Source organism: Ruditapes philippinarum, unplaced genomic scaffold (genome assembly GCF_026571515.1).
Source record: "Ruditapes philippinarum isolate M1 unplaced genomic scaffold, ASM2657151v2 ctg5877_1_1_1_1, whole genome shotgun sequence".
Classification (NCBI taxonomy): domain Eukaryota; kingdom Metazoa; phylum Mollusca; class Bivalvia; order Venerida; family Veneridae; genus Ruditapes; species Ruditapes philippinarum.
Window position 1 is genome coordinate 1 of NW_026853701.1, and position 22694 is coordinate 22694.

The window sequence follows — 22694 nt, forward strand, 5'->3', positions numbered from 1 at the left end:
AAACACAGACGGTGAAATCAATAATGTTTGATAACATTGATATTCTGCTGACCACATTCGTTTTCCTTGCAACAGTCAGTGATTTAAAATGAACTATATAAATGTTGATAGCAAGTTCAAGATTTGTTGTTTTTGTGTCGCCTCTACGGAGAAGTGGCGACATATACGGACCATTCTCCGCCGCCTGTCTGTCCGTTCGTCCATCATATCTCCAGTATGAATTCTCATCTCTTTTAGTATAAAGTTACATCTAGCTTTTATGTCCTGGCTTAATGTCTTCTGTTGTTCATGCCTTTTGCATTTTCCCAACCATCTGTGTATGACTAATTTACTCCACTGGTCATTCCGACAGATCAGGCTGTTCCATGTGATTATTTTGGGGAGAGATAGCATTATAAATTTCATATGCAGAATGTGTCTAGAAGGACATTGCAATCTTTTTTGTACAAAAATTTGTAATGATCTTTAAAATCTATATATCTATTAGCTATTTGATATTTTCTTTTATGCTCAAAGAATAAAAGTTAAAATGATGAGTAGATTAACCCTGCTTTACATAATGAAAGACCTGTCCAGTAACTGTTGTAAATTTTGAATTCTAAGATATCTGGGTCAGCTAAGAGTGAAAATTACAGAGGATGTACATGTACTTGATATTTTATCAGTTTTGGATATATTGTTTTGTGAAAGATTTAACAATAAAGATTTTAAAGTATTTAAGTATTGGTATGATAACAATCAAAATCACCTGGGACAAGGAGATATACAACAGAATCAGGTATTTGTAACAAGAGATCAAGGTTGTTTTTATATTTTCAACTTCATGCATTTGTTTTTCTGATAATTGTTTTTAATCTATACATGTATTATCTGTAAAATATAAATTATTCAATGATTTCTTTTTAATGATTGTGTATATTGTTTAAATGACATGTTAGTAGATCTTTTTCATTTCCTGCAAATTAAACAAATTAAATCAATTTGATTAAATAGGACTAAATGGTACAATCAGTAGTTTTGTACAGCTGAACAGGGTCATCATAAACATTTGTTATTTTACATGTATGTGTTTTCAATGGAACCACCCTATTGTAAATAGATTGTACCCTATATAAGAATGAATAAAAATTAAGAAGATATATTATTTATTTACATACAGACCAGCTGTTTATTATTTACAAGGGATAAAAATATAGATAAGAGGTGAAAAATGGAGTCTTTATATGACATTGTAGGTATCATGTAGCCACAACCCAATTTTGATTGATCATGTACCAGGGACAATAAAAATAAGTGATAGTGTACAGTCAGTATTTAAGAAATATGAAATAAAATGTATTAAAAATGTAAATAAATAAATATAGTTATATCACCGTTTAACGTCATCTTTTTAGGACCACTTTTAAAATTTAATTATATATAATAAAAGAAACAATAGATTATTTACAATAAAAAAGTGTCTGACCTGTACACTATAACAACTTTTAAAAAATTTATACTTAATGGAGCTGTTAATGATTGTCACAAGAAGAAAACAAAACAAAAACAATAAAGTAATGTTGGCAACACCCATTGACAGGTAATTGGAAAATTTGTACAGCTGCTATATGAATGTACTATAAATGTGCTAAATGATATTTAAGTGAAATATAACAATACAAGTTAAAATTTGACATGGAGGAGATGCGCACCCAAGGAAGGAAGGCGACCATAATTAAGTTACTATAGAAAATTTCCACTTAAAATAAAACCACTAAAGTAGGTATTATATTAGTGCCATATATATAGAAAACAGTGAGAATTCTAATTAAACAGCCTGGGAACGAGGTTTTCCCTGAGGTACGGCCTGTCCACACGCTCAGGTCAACCTGCCCCAAACCTGTCTTTATCAAAAATTTATTTAAACATTACATTTATCATTTAGATTATAATTTGGCACCCGGTTGGTAAAAAGTTTAAACAGATTTCAGTATTTTCTTGTAAAGTGTTAATTTCCCCTCTGACAGATTATATTTTTATGTTTTATGTATAGAATTTCCTTTATAATGATAATTTAAGGACATTTTGCCATTTATTCACCTTAGAAATCAATTGTAATACATTCCATATGTTTCTTAATAATTGTATTGAGTATGTTTATAGAGTAGAACCAATAATAACACAAACATTTAAGTGGTGGGAGGACAACTCCTACTTATACCAGAAATTTTCCTTTTATAACTATAAATCTTATTTTTTCCCTATTATATTATCAAACATTGTTTTTCACTGAATAAAATTACATATATATGTTCAAGATAGATCATATTATAACCATTTGATCTTTTTATGGCTATTTTTAATTATATCAAACAGCAAATTGAAAAAAATAGACATCATTAGTCCAAATTTGAGTTGCTTCCCTTGTGCTATGTATAGCTATTATCTGAAGTTTAGTAATTTAAATATTAAGTTTACATGTCATAGGTAATTGGCCATATCTTTTTTAATTTTCAATGAATTTTGATGGGATTTTCTTTATTATCTCACTAAAAGATTGCTCTTAATTATTATAGTGATGTGGCATTTGTAAACAAAGAACTTTTTCTTTTGGGGGAGTTTAAGTTGGTGTATTTTTTCTTGTTTATTGTTAAATTAACTATTTGCCACATATTTGATATACTGTATAGGGAAATAACTACAACTTTTTTAATAAACCACAAAAATTAATGAGAATTCTTTTATTTAGACCCTTTAATGGTGCTAGTTAATTATTATTAATTAATAGTATGGGTATTTCAATTGTATTTGGGTTTTATTTATGGTTTTACTGAGCCATATTATGTCAATAAAAAAAAAAATTCACTGATTTTCATAAATATCTGTATTATGATTTGTTTACTATCATAAATGCAAATTAAGCATTTTTGGCTGAACTAGTTATTAATCTTATTTGTATTTAATGATTTGAGTTATCAATCAGCCATTAGTGAAAATTGGACAATTATTTGCTATATTTGATATTGTCAAAACTATAAATCCAGATAAAGGAACCGGTATCAGGGGACTGAGTATACAAACTGGGTTCCATTAACACCTATTGATGAATAAAAATAAGATAAACAAATAGTGCAGTCTCTATATTGATTTAAGAGGGGAAGAAAAGTAGGATTTTACATTAAAGACCAGTCATGACTTCATATATTGATATGACTGCTGGGATCAAGGTCACAGTTGTATTTAGACAAATAAATTAACACTAAAGCCCCATCACTAATATACTTAACAAATTAACAAATTTCATCGTTTTAAGGTAGCCATCAAAAGTCACTTTTTAAGTAGCATCTAAGTGTTTTTCTTAAAATTTCTTGCAAGAAAATTTTATGTTTTCATTTTTTTATTGAATTATTTTTCGGCTCAGGTTTACTGTTTCATTTTTTGATATTTGTTTTAAATTTTTTATTAAGATTTTAAAAACTTTATATTTTTTTGAATAGTGTAATCTATGGCATGTTCTTTCCTTACATATTCATAACAACTGTGATATTTTTTTTTTAATGTAATCCTTTCTTACTATGCACATACTTATTTTTTAATGTGATATAATGACTTTTTATTTACAATACCTTACATCTTAAATTGTGATGATTTAAATGATATCCTTCATAATGTGATTTATCTTATAATTTGTGATATTTTTTCTTTCTTTTATGAAATACCTCTCTATATATATGTCATGCCACCAAATGCTAAGGACCACAATGCATGGAAATAAGAGCTTGCTCTTTTTGGTGTTATCCTTGGTTTTGGGAACATGTCATGGTTTACATAATATAGTATTTATTCATTTATTTATTTGTAATTGTTTTAATCTATATTGTGTTTGTTTATCATGTAACATGTTTACCTTTATGCCGAAATAAATCTATCATCTATCTATCTATCTATCTATCTATCTATCTATCTATCTATCTATCTATCTATCTATCTATCTATCTATCTATCTATCTATCTATCTATCTATCTATCTATCTATCTATCTATCTATCTATCTATCTATCTATCTATCTATCTATCCATCCATCCATCCATCCATCCATCCATCCATCCATCCATCCATCCATCCATCCATCCATCCATCCATCCATCCATCCATCCATCCATCCATCCATCCATCCATCCATCCATCCATCCATCCATCCATCCATCCATCCATCCATCCATCCATCCATCCATCCATCCATCCATCCATCCATCCATCCATCCATCCATCCATCCATCCATCCATCCATCCATCCATCCATCCATCCATCCATCCATCCATCCATCCATCCATCCATCCATCCATCCATCCATCCATCCATCCATCCATCCATCCATCCATCCATCCATCTATATGGCTGGAATCAGTCCACAGTTATTTGCCTTTCGTTGACCACAATAAGGAAGTAAATCCGCATAAAAGAGTGCCTGTGTTTAATGCCAGATATAAATGAATAATTGAATGAAAGAGATAGAAAAAAAGGCCATTTCCTGACAGAATTCATTTCAAATAGTTGGTAAATGCCAAGTTTGATCCAGATTTTATGCGAGTAAGTATTTTTTTAGTGTTTTTCTACATGACAGAACTCACATGGTTCCGGCTAATTACTGAAAACTGTCAGACTGATGTATTTTGAACTGAAATGCTGTGGAAAAATGATGAATGACCCCTAGTTTGCTATAGCTAGAATTATTTATCTTGGATGGTACTGTAAGCACAAGTGACTTTGATTTGATTGGAGAGTTAGTAAAATTGCCACAGGGTTTAATGTTTATATAGAACATATAGTGAAATTAATTGTGGTCTGAGGCCTGATTAGAAGCGTGTTTTTACATGGAGTAAATCTGTTTGACAGGTAATAACTTCATCATTTTTAGAGCAAATTTAATGAAACTTGGTCATGAAGCAGATAATTGATGTATAAATCTGAGTTTGTAATTAAATTACACAAGTGCTTTTATTTTCTTTGTATTATGTAATTTTATATAATAATATATACATTTTTTAAAAAAATCTCAAAAAGCTACTTTCAGTTTAGAAATGTCTGTTTAAATATAGCCAGGAGGTCATTTCCTGTACAGGTTACAGCCTCCCTTTAAATAAAAGTTAAAATGGAAGCATTTTTTAAAAATTATTTAGAAAAAAATCAATGAAAAATCTGTGCTAAACAGACAGGGCTGTATGATAGGGCAGGGGTGTATAAAGAAAGGACCAGTGGGCTATGGTATTATTATTATTTCCAAGTTTCCTGATGCACAGTGGCACACCATGCATGTTCATAAACTTCTTTACCTGGTTCACAATAAAATTCTGTATGTTGAACCAGATTTAGAGGTCTCGTACCTGTGCCACGTGCTTCTGTGTGTCGGTGCTAACCATTTGAGCCCCATTGCATCAATACCGAAAGGCTTAAGTGTGTGAACCGGGCCATTTGCTGCAGCCATGGGGTATACCGAGACTGTTTATATGTTTGAGGTGAGTAATCGCTTTGTTTAAGAGACATATTTAAGGTGTTGATGGCCTCGGGATAAAGGTTGGTGAGTGCTTACGTGTCCTTTCATTTATTCTGATTGCATATTTCCTTATATTGTCCTACATTTAAAGGACTCCTATTATAATCCTACAAGTATGTTTCTGCTCCCATTCTTTTTACTTGTTAAGCAATAACAGTGTATTTCAAGTAAAATTGGTCAGTTCACAAGTGCTAGACTTTGAATAATTGCTTATAAACAGCCATAGCCCATGAAAACTTGTTGAATTTTACTTAAAGCACTCTGGCATTGCAAAGAAATGCTAAAAGCCTGTGATTTAATTAATATAACATTTATTTCACAGTGTAAAATAACAACAGAGATGATAACAATTTCAAAATATCATGCAGGTTATGTTGAATGATACAGTAATGAAATATGAAATTCGCTTTAAAAGGAATAGTCCGTCACTTTTTAAGTAAACCATTTGTTAAGTTTAATTTCAGGTCTGTACACAGACAGCACATTTGTTTAAGATAGTTGTCTCGTGCGCAAACCGAATATTTATTCCCCACTGAAGAAACACTGTTTTTGTTTATCTGTTTATATCAAGGGAGATAATTTATAGATTTTCTGAGTAAGTATGGTTGCTGTTGCCTCCCTTGGGTGTTGATGGTGTTAGATCCAACTGACTTTTCCTGTAATATGATATTGTAGAGTGTGTCTTCTTGTATTTCAGATGTTCATGGAGTTGTCTACCCTTTGATAAAAGTTTGTGTTTAACTGTTTCAGGTTTTTTTAATACTGTCTCTGATATGTTTCTTCTCTTTGCATTTGATGTAGGCTATAAGCTGCTTTCTCAGAGAGACGAATCCCTAAACACCCCAATTTCTTCTCAGCGCTGTCCGCAACACCGTTATTTAAGCGGTGAATGGTAGAATTGAGGCGTCCATGAATATTCCGTGCGAAATCATTATTTTTTGGTTGCGACACACTAATAGATAGATTCACCCGCTTCACGTTTCAACGTGCTGGTGCCCAATTTCATCTGTTTGATAGCGCTCACACTTATTTTCATTTTAACTATGTCAAAATTAATTGTTTGTCATTCTCTTGTAGGCACAAGTTTGTAATTCTATGGCTGCTGAGGAACATGGAGCGGTTCCACCAGTTGTTTGCTACTCCACCAGAACACACGTATGAGTAGCGTCTAAACTTAGAGCAGTCCCCAGCATAACAGCTCACTGTAGCATCCAGAACACGAGGTAAATATTTTTTTGATAGTATTCATATCTCCAGTATGAATTCTCATCTCTTTTAGTATAAAGTTACATCTAGCTTTTATGTCCTGGCTTAATGTCTTCTGTTGTTCATGCCTTTTGCACAATTATAACACAGGTTAGTGTCTCTGATGTATCTACAAACATAAAAAGCACTTATTCAGGTAGATAAATGTACACAAAGGGGGTGATTATGCACAACTTCAGTGAATTACCTCCCTTTATTTATTTAGAAACTTAATGTTTTAAACTGTCAACAATTCTCATGCTCGAACAGGAATGTTTATCGTCTATTTTCATTGTAGATGAAGTCGCAGAAGCACTTTGCGGCAACAGCATTGCACTTCTTGAGAGCTCAACTACCATCTGCAGTAGACCTGGATGTCACTGGAAATTCATCTACAGTCAGTCTGTTTGCTGATAGATCTTTAGACTCAGTATCTACATGACAAGAGTGTCAAATTCAGCCTTGATTCCAGATGGTGAGTTCCTTTGCTTGTAAACCAGCTAATTTCTTCTTCGGGTCGCCTCGCATTAATTGTACAGCAGTTGTGTATAGTATGCGTAAGTTACTTTTTGATGAAAGAGTTCAGGAGCCTGGGTCCTATTTATATCAGTAAATTGTGGAATTTCTGAATTTTTCAAAGGGTTTTCAGAATCACACAGAGGGACCCGATCTTTGGCATTCTAAGGTGTGATTTTAAGTACTGGGTAACATGTGTGTGGAATGTGTGCATTGACACATTGACTGAGCAGCCACTGGGAGGTAATTATTAGCAGTGCAACACTTTTCAACAACTGGACCAAAAAAAAAAACTATTTGAAAAAATACAACAAATGCACTTTCTACTGACATAACTTTTGATATGTATGCTTATGATAATAATGAACATAATTTACAAGGTAAAATGCATGCGCTTTCAAGAATACCGATTTGACAAATGAGAATTTACAAATAGCAAGTATATGTAATGCAGTTATAGTTTTATGTTATAATCGAAAGTTAAATGGAATATTTGTCTTAAAACGATATTTAGAAAAAAAAATATTTATTGTAGTCTTTATAGATGATATTAAGTAAATTTGAATCACTGGATGAGATTACTTTTTTATTTCATGCAAAATCATCCAGTAATAAAAAGTTATAGCAATTTTCAGTTTTATGGTACTTTTAATTTGTATAAGTGCGGCTGGTTCAGATGGCTGATCTGGTACCTGGTAGCATACAGGCTGTGATTCATCGTATATGTGATAAGACTGGAAACTTTCCAGATAATATGGAGATAGCTTAGGATGATGTATGCAAATTTATTCAAGATCGATGAACATTTTTGACCTAAATAGGAATCAGTCCACAGCTATTTGCCTTTCGTTGACCACCATAAGGAAGTAAATCCGCATAAAAGAGTGCCTGTGTTTAATGCCAGATATAAATGAATAATTGAATGATTGCATATTTCCTTATATTGTCCTACATTTAAAGGACTCCTATTATAATCCTACAAGTATGTTTCTGCTCCCATTCTTTTTACTTGTTAAGCAATAACAGTGTATTTCAAGTAAAATTGGTCAGTTCACAAGTGCTAGACTTTGAATAATTGCTTATAAACAGCCATAGCCCATGAAAACTTGTGGAATTTTACTTAAAGCACTCTGGCATTGCAAAGAAATGCTAAAAGCCTGTGATTTAATTAATATAACATTTATTTCACAGTGTAAAATAACAACAGAGATGATAACAATTTCAAAATATCATGCAGGTTATGTTGAATGATACAGTAATGAAATATGAAATTCGCTTTAAAAGGAATAGTCCGTCACTTTTTAAGTAAACCATTTGTTAAGTTTAAATTTCAGGTCTGTACACAGACAGCACATTTGTTTAAGATAGTTGTCTCGTGCGCAACCGAATATTTATTCCCCACTGAAGAAACACTGTTTTTGTTTATCTGTTTATATCAAGGGAGATAATTTATAGATTTTCTGAGTAAGTATGGTTGCTGTTGCCTCCCTTGGGTGTTGATGGTGTTAGATCCAACTGACCTTTCCTGTAATATGATATTGTAGAGTGTGTCTTCTTGTATTTCAGATGTTCATGGAGTTGTCTACCCTTTGATAAAAGTTTGTGTTTAACTGTTTCAGGTTTTTTTAATACTGTCTCTGATATGTTTCTTCTCTTTGCATTTGATGTAGGCTATAAGCTGCTTTCTCAGAGAGACGAATCCCTAAACACCCCAATTTCTTCTCAGCGCTGTCCGCAACACCGTTATTTAAGCGGTGAATGGTAGAATTGAGGCGTCCATGAATATTCCGCGCGAAATCATTATTTTTTGGTTGCGACACACTAATAGATAGATTCACCCGCTTCACGTTTCAACGTGCTGGTGCCCAATTTCATCTTTTCGATAGCGCTCACACTTATTTTCATTTTAACTATGTCAAAATTAATTGTTTGTCATTCTCTTGTAGGCACAAGTTTGTAATTCTATGGCTGCTGAGGAACATGGAGCGGTTCCACCAGTTGTTTGCTACTCCACCAGAACAACACGTATGAGTAGCGTCTACACTTAGAGCAGTCCCCAGCATAACAGCTCATTGTAGCATCCAGAACACGAGGTAAATATTTTTTTGATAGTATTCATATCTCCAGTATGAATTCTCATCTCTTTTAGTATAAAGTTACATCTAGCTTTTATGTCCTGGCTTAATGTCTTCTGTTGTTCATGCCTTTTGCACAATTATAACACAGGTTTAGTGTCTCTGATGTATCTACAAACATAAAAAGCACTTATTCAGGTAGATAAATGTACACAAAGGGGGTGATTATGCACAACTTCAGTGAATTACCTCCCTTTATTTATTTAGAAACTTAATGTTTTAAACTGTCAACAATTCTCATGCTCGAACAGGAATGTTTATCGTCTATTTTCATTGTAGATGAAGTCGCAGAAGCACTTGGCGGCAACAGCATTGCACTTCTTGAGAGCTCACTACCATCTGCAGTAGGCCTGGATGTCACTGGAAATTCATCTACAGTCAGTCTGATGATAGATCTCTTAGACTCAGTATCTACATGACAAGAGTTGTCAAACTTCAAGCCTTTATTCCATGGTGAGTTCCTTTGCTTGAACCCAGCTAATTTCTTCTTTCGGTCGCCTCGCATAATTGTACAGCAGTTGTGTATAGTATGAAGGTAAGTTACTTTTTGATAAAGAGTCAGGAGCTGGGTCCATATTTATACAGTAAATGGAATTTCTGGAATTTCTTCAAAGGTGGTTTTCAAGAATCACACAGAGGGACCCAGACTTTGGCATTCCTAGGTGGTGATTTAAGTACCTGGGGTAACAGTGTGTGGAATGCTGTGCATTGGACCACATTGACTGAGCAGCCACCTGGGGAGGTAATTATTAGGCAGTGGCACTTTTCTACTGGACATAACTTTTGAACCAGTTGGCTTATGATAATAAATGAAACATAATTTTAAAGGTAAAATGCATGCCTTTCAAGAAATAACCGATTTGACAAATGAGAATTTACAAAAATTATGTAATGCAGTTATAGTATTATGTAATATGTCTAAATTTGGATATATTTGGTCTTAAAACGATATTTAAGAAAAAAAAAATATTTATGTTAGTTTTAGATGCATATTTAAGTAATATTTGAATCACTGATGATATTACTTTTTATTTCATGAAAATCATCCAAGTAATAAAAAAGTTATAGCAATTTTAGTTTTAGAGTACTTTTAATTTGATAAGCTGCGGCCTGGCTTCAGGGCTGAATGGTACCTATGGTACATAACAGGCTGTGAATTTATCAGTATATGTGATTAAGACTGGAAACTTTCCAGAATAATATGAGATAGCCTAGGAATGATGTATGCAAAATTTTATTAAGATCAGATGAACATTTTTGACTAAATAGGAATCAGTCCACAGTTATTTGCCTTTCGTTGACCACAATAAGGAAGTAAATCCGCATAAAAGAGTGCCTGTGTTTAATGCCAGATATAAATGAATAATTGAATGAAAGAGATAGAAAAAAGGCCATTTCCTGACAGAATTCATTTCAAATAGTTGGTAAATGCCAATTTTGATCCAGATTTTATGCGAGTAAGTATTTTTTTAGTGTTTTTCTACATGACAGAACTCACATGGTTCCGGCTAATTACTGAAAACTGTCAGACTGATGTATTTTGAACTGAAATGCTGTGGAAAAATGATGAATGACCCCTAGTTTGCTATAGCTAGAATTATTTATCTTGGATGGTACTGTAAGCACAAGTGACTTTGATTTGATTGGAGAGTTAGTGATATTGCCACAGGGTTTAATGTTTATATAGAACATATAGTGAAATTAATTGTGGTCTGAGGCCTGATTAGAAGCTTGTTTTTACATGGAGTAAATCTGTTTGACAGGTAATAACTTTATCATTTTTAGAGCAATTTTAATGAAACTTGGTCATGAAGCAGATAATTGATGTATAAATCTGAGTTTGTAATTAAATTACACAAGTGCTTTTATTTTCTTTGTATTATGTAATTTTATATAATAATATATACATTTTTTTAAAAAATCTCAAAAAGCTACTTTCAGTTTAGAAATGTCTGTTTAAATATAGCCAGGAGGTCATTTCCTGTACAGGTTACAGCCTCCCTTTAAATAAAAGTTAAAATGGAAGCATTTTTTAAAAATTATTTAGAAAAAAATCAATGAAAAATCTGTGCCAAACAGACAGGGCTGTATGATAGGGCAGGGGTGTATAAAGAAAGGACCAGTGGGCTATGGTATTATTATTATTTCCAAGTTTCCTGATGCACAGTGGCACACCATGCATGTTCATAAACTTCTTTACCTGGTTCACAATAAAATTCTATATGTTGAACCAGATTTAGAGGTCTCGCACCTGTGCCACGTGCCACTGTGTGTCGGTGCTAACCATTTAGCCCCATTGCATCAATACCGAAAGGCTTAAGTGTGTGAACCGGGCCATTTGCTGCAGCCATGGAGTATACCGAGACTGTTTTATTTGTTTGAGGTGAGTAATCGCTTTGTTTAAGAGACATATTTAAGGTGTTGATGGCCTCGGGATAAAGGTTGGTGAGTGCTTACGTGTCCTTTCATTTATTCTGATTGCATATTTCCTTATATTGTCCTACATTTAAAGGACTCCTATTATAATCCTACAAGTATGTTTCTGCTCCCATTTTTTTTACTTGTTAAGCAATAACAGTGTATTTCAAGTAAAATTGGTCAGTTCACAAGTGCTAGACTTTGAATAATTGCTTATAAACAGCCATAGCCCATGAAAACTTGTGGAATTTTACTTAAAGCACTCTGGCATTGCAAAGAAATGCTAAAAGCCTGTGATTTAATTAATATAACATTTATTTCACAGTGTAAAATAATAACAGAGATGATAACAATTTCAAAATATCATGCAGGTTATGTTGAATGATACAGTAATGAAATATGAAATTCGCTTTAAAAGGAATAGTCCGTCACTTTTTAAGTAAACCATTTGTTAAGTTTAAATTTCAGGTCTGTACACAGACAGCACATTTGTTTAAGAAAGTTGTCTCGTGCGCAACCGAATATTTATTCCCCACTGAAGAAACACTGTTTTTGTTTATCTGTTTATATCAAGGGAGATAATTTATAGATTTTCTGAGTAAGTATGGTTGCTGTTGCCTCCCTTGGGTGTTGATGGTGTTAGATCCAACTGACTTTTCCTGTAATATGATATTGTAGAGTGTGTCTTCTTGTATTTCAGATGTTCATGGAGTTGTCTTCCCTTTGATAAAAGTTTGTGTTTAACTGTTTCAGGTTTTTTTAATACTGTCTCTGATATGTTTCTTCTCTTTGCATTTGATGTAGGCTATAAGCTGCTTTCTCAGAGAGACAAATCCCTAAACACCCCAATTTCTTCTCAGCGCTGTCCTCAACACCGTTATTTAAGCGGTGAATGGTACAATTGAGGCGTCCATGAATATTCCGCGCGAAATCATTATTTTTTGGTTGCGACACACTAATAGATAGATTCACCCGCTTCACGTTTCAACGTGCTGGTGCCCAATTTCATCTTTTCGATAGCGCTCACACTTATTTTCATTTTAACTATGTCAAAATTAATTGTTTGTCATTCTCTTGTAGGCACAAGTTTGTAATTCTATGGCTGCTGAGGAACATGGAGCGGTTCCACCAGTTGTTTGTTACTCCACCAGAACACACGTATGAGTAGCTTCTACACTTAGAGCAGTCCCCAGCATAACAGCTCACTGTAGCATCCAGAACACGAGGTAAATATTTTTTTTTGATAGTATTCATATCTCCAGTATGAATTCTCATCTCTTTTAGTATAAAGTTACATCTAGCCTTTATGTCCTGGCTTAATGTCTTCTGTTGTTCATGCCTTTTGCACAATTATAACACAGGTTTAGTGTCTCTGATGTATCTACAAACATAAAAAGCACTTATTCAGGTAGATAAATGTACACAAAGGGGGTGATTATGCACAACTTCAGTGAATTACCTCCCTTTATTTATTTAGAAACTTAATGTTTAAACTGTCAACAATTCTCATGCTCGAACAGGAATTTTTATCGTCTATTTTCATTGTAGATGAAGTCGCAGAAGCACTTGGCGGCAACAGCATTGCACCTCTTGAGAGCTCACTACCATCTGCAGTAGGCCTGGATGTCACTGGAAATTCATCTACAGTCAGTCTGATGATAGATCTCTTAGACCCAGTATCTACATGACAAGAGTTGTCAAACTTCAAGCCTTTATTCCATGGTGAGTTCCTTTGCTTGAACCCAGCTAATTTCTTCTTTCGGTCGCCTCGCATAATTGTACAGCAGTTGTGTATAGTATGAAGGTAAGTTACTTTTTGATAAAGAGTCAGGAGCTGGGTCCATATTTATACAGTAAATGGAATTTCTGGAATTTCTTCAAAGGTGGTTTTCAAGAATCACACAGAGGGACCCAGACTTTGGCATTCCTAGGTGGTGATTTAAGTACCTGGGGTAACAGTGTGTGGAATGCTGTGCATTGGACCACATTGACTGAGCAGCCACCTGGGGAGGTAATTATTAGGCAGTGGCACTTTTCTACTGGACATAACTTTTGAACCAGTTGGCTTATGATAATAAATGAAACATCATTTTAAAGGTAAAATGCATGCCTTTCAAGAAATAACCGATTTGACAAAATGAGAATTTACAAAAATTATGTAATGCAGTTATAGTATTATGTAATATGTCTAAATTTGGATATATTTGGTCTTAAAACGATATTTAAGAAAAAAAATATTTATGTTAGTTTTAGATGCATATTTAAGTAATATTTGAATCACTGATGAGATTACTTTTTATTTCATGAAAATCATCCAAGTAATAAAAAAGTTATAGCAATTTTAGTTTTAGAGTACTTTTAATTTGATAAGCTGCGGCCTGGCTTCAGGGCTGAATGGTACCTATGGTACATAACAGGCTGTGAATTCATCAGTATATGTGATTAAGACTGGAAACTTTCCAGAATAATATGAGATAGCCTAGGAATGATGTATGCAAAATTTTATTAAGATCAGATGAACATTTTTGACTAAATAGGAATCAGTCCACAGTTATTTGCCTTTCGTTGACCACAATAAGGAAGTAAATCCGCATAAAAGAGTGCCTGTGTTTAATGCCAGATATAAATGAATAATTGAATGAAAGAGATAGAAAAAAGGCCATTTCCTGACAGAATTCATTTCAAATAGTTGGTAAATGCCAATTTTGATCCAGATTTTATGCGAGTAAGTATTTTTTTAGTGTTTTTCTACATGACAGAACTCACATGGTTCCGGCTAATTACTGAAAACTGTCAGACTGATGTATTTTGAACTGAAATGCTGTGGAAAAATGATGAATGACCCCTAGTTTGCTATAGCTAGAATTATTTATCTTGGATGGTACTGTAAGCACAAGTGACTTTGATTTGATTGGAGAGTTAGTAATATTGCCACAGGGTTTAATGTTTATATAGAACATATAGTGAAATTAATTGTGGTCTGAGGCCTGATTAGAAGCTTGTTTTTACATGGAGTAAATCTGTTTGACAGGTAATAACTTTATCATTTTTAGAGCAATTTTAATGAAACTTAGTCATGAAGCAGATAATTGATGTATAAATCTGAGTTTGTTATTAAATTACACAAGTGCTTTTATTTTCTTTGTATTATGTACTTTTATATAATAATATATACATTTTTTAAAAAAATCTCAAAAAGCTACTTTCAGTTTAGAAATGTCTGTTTAAATATAGCCAGGAGGTCATTTCCTGTACAGGTTACAGCCTCCCTTTAAATAAAAGTTAAAATGGAAGCATTTTTTAAAAATTATTTAGAAAAAAATCAATGAAAAATCTGTGCCAAACAGACAGGGCTGTATGATAGGGCAGGGGTGTATAAAGAAAGGACCAGTGGGCTATGGTATTATTATTATTTCCAAGTTTCCTGATGCACAGTGGCACACCATGCATGTTCATAAACTTCTTTACCTGGTTCACAATAAAATTCTGTATGTTGAACCAGATTTAGAGGTCTCGTACCTGTGCTACGTGCTTCTGTGTGTCGGTGCTAACCATTTGAGCCCCATTGCATCAATACCGAAAGGCTTAAGTGTGTGAACCGGGCCATTTGCTGCAGCCATGGGGTATACCGAGACTGTTTATTTGTTTGAGGTGAGTAATCGCTTTGTTTAAGAGACATATTTAAGGTGTTGATGGCCTCGGGATAAAGGTTGGTGAGTGCTTACGTGTCCTTTCATTTATTCTGATTGCATATTTCCTTATATTGTCCTACATTTAAAGGACTCCTATTATAATCCTACAAGTATGTTTCTGCTCCCATTCTTTTTACTTGTTAAGCAATAACAGTGTATTTCAAGTAAAATTGGTCAGTTCACAAGTGCTAGACTTTGAATAATTGCTTATAAACAGCCATAGCCCATGAAAACTTGTGGAATTTTACTTAAAGCACTCTGGCATTGCAAAGAAATGCTAAAAGCCTGTGATTTAATTAATATAACATTTATTTCACAGTGTAAAATAACAACAGAGATGATAACAATTTCAAAATATCATGCAGGTTATGTTGAATGATACAGTAATGAAATATGAAATTCGCTTTAAAAGGAATAGTCCGTCACTTTTTAAGTAAACCATTTGTTAAGTTTAAATTTCAGGTCTGTACACAGACCGCACATTTGTTTAAGATAGTTGTCTCGTGCGCAACCGAATATTTATTCCCCACTGAAGAAACACTGTTTTTGTTTATCTGTTTATATCAAGGGAGATAATTTATTCTGAGTAAGTATGGTTGCTGTTGCCTCCCTTGGGTGTTGATATTATTTGTGGTTATCTAAGTTATATAGTGTTTTTTATGTAAATTGGATTGAAATCAATCCGATATCGGACGCTAGGTTGAGGTTGGCTTATATTTACTGTATTTTCTCCACGGTAAAAGTAAGATAAGTATAATTTCGTTCTCTGAGAAGCATATAATGATTCTAATTGAACGCACATTTTACTTTAAAATGTTGTGTGCCTCCGCATGACTGTATTTTTTAAAGAATTTACCAGATACCCATAAACACACCAAGGTGATTCCAACATAGTATTATAAATGATTTCATTCCTATATGATAGTGCAAGATCAGAACATTAATCATCAGTTATAGTCATAACCCTCCATTTGTCTTCTTGTTTTGAAAAAGTTTACTACTTTCAATTTAGTTTCTTAAAGACATTTTCTACAGATTTATGAAATTTAATCCTTTCATAGAATTTTCTAAATTTTTGTATGATAAGTAAAACTTAATCGCGAATTCAAAAATAAAAAGAAAAATATATGTTGACGTGTTGGATTTCTTGAAAAATGGCAGTTTCCATGGTAACCGTATATCTCAAAACTGTCAAAAAGCCAAACTGTGTTATAACAAATGGAAAATGTATAAGATAGCTTAACGCACACAACAAGCATTGTTTTATGCAAAGATAGCTTATCTTATTATTTTGTATGAAACAAATGATAATCTGAACATATTTCTTTAAAAAATTAGTTTTCCATGTTCCTTAACCGAACAAAAAATGAGAAAAATAAACATGAATTCTGCGAATAATTAAAGATATTGAAAAGTTTCTTTCATAGGATTTTCTATTTTTTTGTATGTTGTGTAAAATTTAATGACGAATTCAAAAATAAAAAGAAAAATATATGTTGACGTGTTGAATTTTTTTTAAAATGGCAGTTTCCATGGTAACCGTATATCTCTAAATTGTCAAAATAGCAAAACTGTGTTATAAAAATGTATAAGACAGCTTATTACACACACAATAAACATAATTTTATACAAATCTTGCTTTATCTTAGGGTTTTATATAAAACAAACGATAATTGGAACATATTTCTTTAAAAAAAATGAGTTTTTCATGCTTTTTAACTAAAAAAAATGAGAAAAATAAACATGAATTCTGTAATAAAAATAAAGCTATCAAGAAATTTCTTTCATAGAATTTTCTACATTTTTGATATATCAAGTAAAATTTTATGGTGGATTAAAAAATAGAAATAAAAATATATGTTGACGTGTTAGTTGTTTTGTAAACGGGCAGTTTCCATGATATGCGCATATGCCAACTGTCAAAATTACCACGCTTTCTTAAGAAATATCAGTGTGTTATACTAAATGTATTGTCATATATACAACAAAAACATGTGGTAACAAAAATTCCTTTTTCTTTTTATGTAATATTAAGTAAATGATACTGAATATGTTTTTAAAACAGGTTATATAGGGCTATATTATTTTTTCACTCGACTAACATACCCGAACAGTAAGCAAGTATTTAGAAATTTACAAAGAAAATAATGAAATTCGGAACATTTCTTAGATATTGTTTTTGTTTTTTATTCAACACTTTTAAGATATATATATCATTTTAAACTTCTTTGGCCAGTTGAAGTGGCGACGCACTTTCGTCACTTTACCACAAGTGGGTGGGGTAACGCGCGCCGAATCATCATCAATGCTATCGTACTAATGCTAGGAGAACTCCTTTATCTGATGTTGTCTAAACGATCTCTTATTCTTTTTAACCGATCTCCTCCTGAACATTTAGAAATATCTATTCTGTATTATTTACTCACTGTTTGTTTATAGCCGAAATTTAAACACTTATCCGAGTACTATTCAACTTGACCTTTTTTTGAAGAGAAATTATCCGTGATTATCTTTCTTGGAAGCGTAAAACGATGCGCACAAAAAAACAACAACCGAAAACGTCTTTAACAGTGCAGTGATCTCTCCGTTTAAAATGAAAAACGTTACGTAACATGTGCGAAGAATTTGGCAATTAACCAGTATGCGAAGTAGTTCTGTAAAGAAGCCAAGTGAACTATTTGCTAAAGCGTATGTAGCAAATTCTTTCTGCCTACACAGTATACACATGATGCTGCACTATTGGAAAAATATGTTTGTTTAGCGTACGTATGGAATAGAAATGTATTGATAGACGGACAGTGTTTTAAAAACGGAGATTTATATATCAGGTATGCTAATTTGCCTTTTTGATTTAAACATGGACAAAGGATATTGACATCTTATTTCAAATCTACCCACAGAAACGATGAAAAATTATGTCACATTTCTTGCTAACAGAATATTATCACATCAATTTAGCGTAATTCTGTTTAGGAAATTCTACCAATAAGGTACATGATTTATGATTTTTTGTGAATATCAAACATTTTGTACTTCTCAACTAAACTTGGTTGCCGAGATAACTCATTTGAAACAATCATAAATTGATAATAACGTAGGCATTGCCTATGAACGGTCAAGTCAGATAAATAATCAAAGTGCTGAAGGCACTGCAGTTGGGACGTACTTGAAGTCAACATAACCATTATTTACTATTTCGGATAGATAATTCAATGAGTGAAGGGTGTTGCCGGTTGATAATATAAAGTGCAAAATTCAGTAAATGAATAGTAGTTGAATCAATTATTCTATGACATAGTTCAAATATAATATTTAGGTTACAAGTAGGTCCATCACAAACTGTTATTGGCCCTTTTTGACAAGGGCAACAAGCGAAATAAGAGCTGTCAGAGGAAACTGCAAGCTCGACTATTTTTAACACATAATAAAAAGAGACATAACTATGAAAAAATAATCAATTATGATATAAATATATTTTTGTTTCAGTATCAAGAAAACACTCAAATGGTCAATTTTTAGCATCATATTATATGAATGTGGCTATGTCTTTAAAACTGATGATGTTTTTCGTACACTGCACTTCTCATGCTAATCTCTTTCACTGTGGAAAGTTTCAATGAAATTTTTAATCAAATATTTTAATTCTGAGCAAGTATCATGAAATAATATAAACGGAGATAATTAAAAAAATAAGAAATGTAGAATTTTGGTTGTTTGACACAGCACTTCTGCTCACTAGTCTGTACAACTGTTTTTTTGTTTGAATGAGATATCATTGAAAAGATAAACTCCAGACAACCATTTTTTTAAATGTTGTTGTATTATAAAAGATGATAATTGTATAATTAAGCTAGGGAAACGTATGGTTCTTTTAAACTACACTTCTTTTCACTTGAAGGTTTTAGCTGCGTAAAATATTAATCAAATTCCATCAACTCTTTTCAAGTTTTTCTCTGGACAAGCATTATCAAATACATGTATTATAAAGGGAGATAATTTAAAAATTAAGAAACGTAGTTATGGGTCTTTGACACTTTGACAAATTCGAGTCCATACAACTGTGTGTGTAGTTTCAGTGATAGTTTGGAAGTAAAACTCCAAATAAGCATTTTTAACTTAAGGGAGATAATTAAAACATGAAGCAAGGTAGAGCTATTTTTCTTGAACACCGCACTTTCTCTCAAAAAGTCTGTATCACTTTGTGAAGTTTACATAAAATCCCTTCAATACGTATCTAGTTATATTCATATTTCAGACAAGAGTGTGAGCCTTTCTTAAGTTGACAAGATGGGTTTTTTCTTTAATCATCTAAAATCTCAAAAACACCATAAGAAACATATTTTCCTCCCATGAGCAACCTTTTCCCCACAAGTACAAGTCTGTATGGAATGAGCACGGATATTTATCCATAATATTACTTGAGTCCATACAGACAGATGGTTAAGGCAGCAACTGTATTCTCTCCCTTTTGGGAGCATATATTATAATAACATGCTAAATCTCCATATAGTTCTATACCAGATACCAGTATGATGAACCTTGCTTTTGTACTTTTTGAGTAAGATCAGAATTCAGTGTTCAAACTTCATAGGATGATTGTCCATAATGCGTAGAAGACCCTATTGATTTTGGGGTCACAAGGTCAAAGGTCAATGTCACTTTTACTTTAAAACTGAAAACCGTTTCTGAAGCATAACTTAAGTTCCATTTGGCCCACAATATTCAAACTTCATAGGATGATTGTCCGTATTGAGTAGAAGGCCTATATTGATTTAAGGGTCACAAGGTCAAGGTCAATATGACCTTTAAACTAAAAACAGTTTCCGGAGCATAACTTAAGTTCTATTTGGCCTACAATATTCAAACTTCATAGGATGATTGCCAATAATGGGTAGAAGACCCTTATTGATTTTGGGTCACAAGGTCAAAGGTCAAGGTCACTATAACCTTAAAACTGAAAACCGTTTCTGAAGCATAACTTAATTTCTATTTGGCCCACAATATCCAAACTTCATAAGATGATTGTCACTATTGAGTAGAAGGCCCCAATTGAGTTTAGGGTCATAAGGTCAAGGTCAATATTACCTTAAACTGAAAACAGTTTCCGGAGCATAACTTAAGTTTAATTTGGCCTACAATATTCAAACTTCATAGGATGATTGCCAATAATTGGTAGAAGACCCCTATTGATTTTGGGTCACAAGGTCAAAGGTCAAGGTCACTATTACCTTTAAACTGAAAACAGTTTCTGGAGCATAACTTAGGTTCAATTTGGCCCACAATATTCAAACTTCATAAGATGATTGTCCATATAAGGTAGGTTAATATTACCTTAAAACTGTAAACAGTTTCCGCTCAAGAACTTAAGTATTTTTCAACATACAGCTGTAAAATTTTATAGGATGAACAGCCAAGTCCAATACATGACACCTATTAATTTTAGGGTCATTAGGTAAAAGGTCAGGGTCACAATGATCTTTACACTTTAAATTGTGGTTTCTGGAGCATAACTTAAGTTCCATATGGCTAACAGTGTTCAAACTTCATAGGATTATTGCCTATATTGAATAAAAGATCCAATTCTATATTGCGGTCTCAATTTCAAAGGTCAATATCAAATAACCTTTATATTGTTAACAGTTTTACAACTGTCAAACTTCATAGGATGATCACTTATATTGAGTACAATAATTATATGCCCTAAAACTTTGCTTATATTATGTTATACCCCTGGTGTCTTTCCGTCCATCCGTCGTATCATTTTACTTACAAGATAACAACTTGATGGTGGTGCTTTGCAAACAGCAACTGTATTTATATGAAGGTTCTTCAGCTATAAATGAGGATTGCTTTTTAAAGAAGGTAATACTTTATTTAATTCCTATGTCTTACAAATGCTTCATCCTTACTAAAAAACAATTTCGGGCATATAATGCTCCGCCTAGCGGTGCTCTTGTTTGTTCCACTTTTTTTAAATTTGATTATCATTTTTTATATAATATTTACCATATTTTAGGGATGAATGTAAACCTAATGATAAATACATGGAATTATTTAATCTTACAAATCAGCGCGGTGAACAAAAATGCTTTGAAACGAATAGAAATTCGAAACAAAGGTTTTGGCATTGTTCTTAAATATAAATGTTTGAATAATTTGTTTTTGATATAGTAATGTTTGCAAAATTACTTTATTACTTTTATGATGTATATATATCTAATATAGTAGGCTAGCAATAGTCGCCTGCGCGTAATATGTTATGTTATTATGTCTGGATTAAGGCATTATAAGTAGCTTATGTTAAAGTAGTCAATACAATATCCAGCTGCTACCAGATCAATATACTATTCTAGACAATTTTGAAATATGATTTATACAAATATGCTATATTGGATCATGTTTCTCGAGGTTTATCGTTGTCGATACTTGATACTATTAGCAAATTATTTATGGTTTTACAAGCCTTTTATTAAGGACCATTTCATTTTCAGATAACCATGAAATGATAAAATTTATTGCCAATTTCCATGCGATGCCAGTAATCAAATACAACAGTCAGTGGAAACTTCATGACAAATCGATGGTTGTGGCGCAGTAATATGTCGCAACGCTGTGAAATGTTGTATTTGCTGCTATATGTTGCACAATTGTCGCTATATGTGCAACCGCCACATGATGTCGCAAACTTGACTTCCGTTAAATGTCTCAACTGAAACCGTTACGTTAAAATATGCACGATTTTCCCTTACCGTTAAATGTCGCAACACTACTATTAAATGTCGCAAGATGTATATGAATGTTAAAATTAAGCTTGCTAGTGGTATTATATTGATACATCCCGTATTTATTCTTTGTAAACAGGCTATTTTTAGAACAAGGTCAACACAAGTTAATCAAGATTTTAGTAAGTACAGTGAGTGTCAATATACAATTTTAAGGGAAATCATTTTTATACTCACTTTTGCATTAATCTGAACTAATATTGCCTTTACAGTATTGTTTGATCATTAGTTATTACAAATTTTAACTGCTTGTAAAGCACATTCCTCCCTGGAGGCAGCCATGTTTTCCAATTGCATTATGGGTAGTTACCCATGACAGAAAAGTGTCAGACTCTGAAGCTGTCAAACGATTTTATAAGTAAATTTTTCAC

At 32.7% G+C, this 22694-nt stretch overlaps 1 protein-coding gene and 1 long non-coding RNA gene across 5 annotated transcripts in view; both read left to right on the plus strand.

Moving 5' to 3' along the window:
* Positions 1–6162: 6162 nt before the first annotated feature.
* On the plus strand, positions 6163–13591 carry LOC132737580 (uncharacterized). Of its 2 annotated transcripts, none has more exons than XR_009626747.1 (4): positions 6163–6758; positions 9711–9884; positions 12930–13075; positions 13398–13590. It is a non-coding gene; the product is annotated as an uncharacterized LOC132737580 (long non-coding RNA). The 2 variants fall into 2 exon arrangements; XR_009626748.1 differs by lacking the exon at positions 6163–6758 and adding an exon at positions 8411–9389 and having other exon boundaries at positions 13398–13591.
* A 4671-nt stretch (positions 13592–18262) lies between these two features.
* LOC132737581 (uncharacterized) overlaps positions 18263–22694 on the plus strand; it is a 71226-nt gene continuing 66794 nt past the window's right edge. For 2 of the 3 annotated variants that reach the window (XM_060724884.1, XM_060724881.1), the window contains exon 1: positions 18263–18303. The gene's annotated coding sequence lies outside the window, so the exon portion shown is untranslated. Of the gene's footprint in view, positions 18370–22694 lie in introns of all 3 variants that reach the window. The other variant, XM_060724883.1, reaches the window with a different exon arrangement.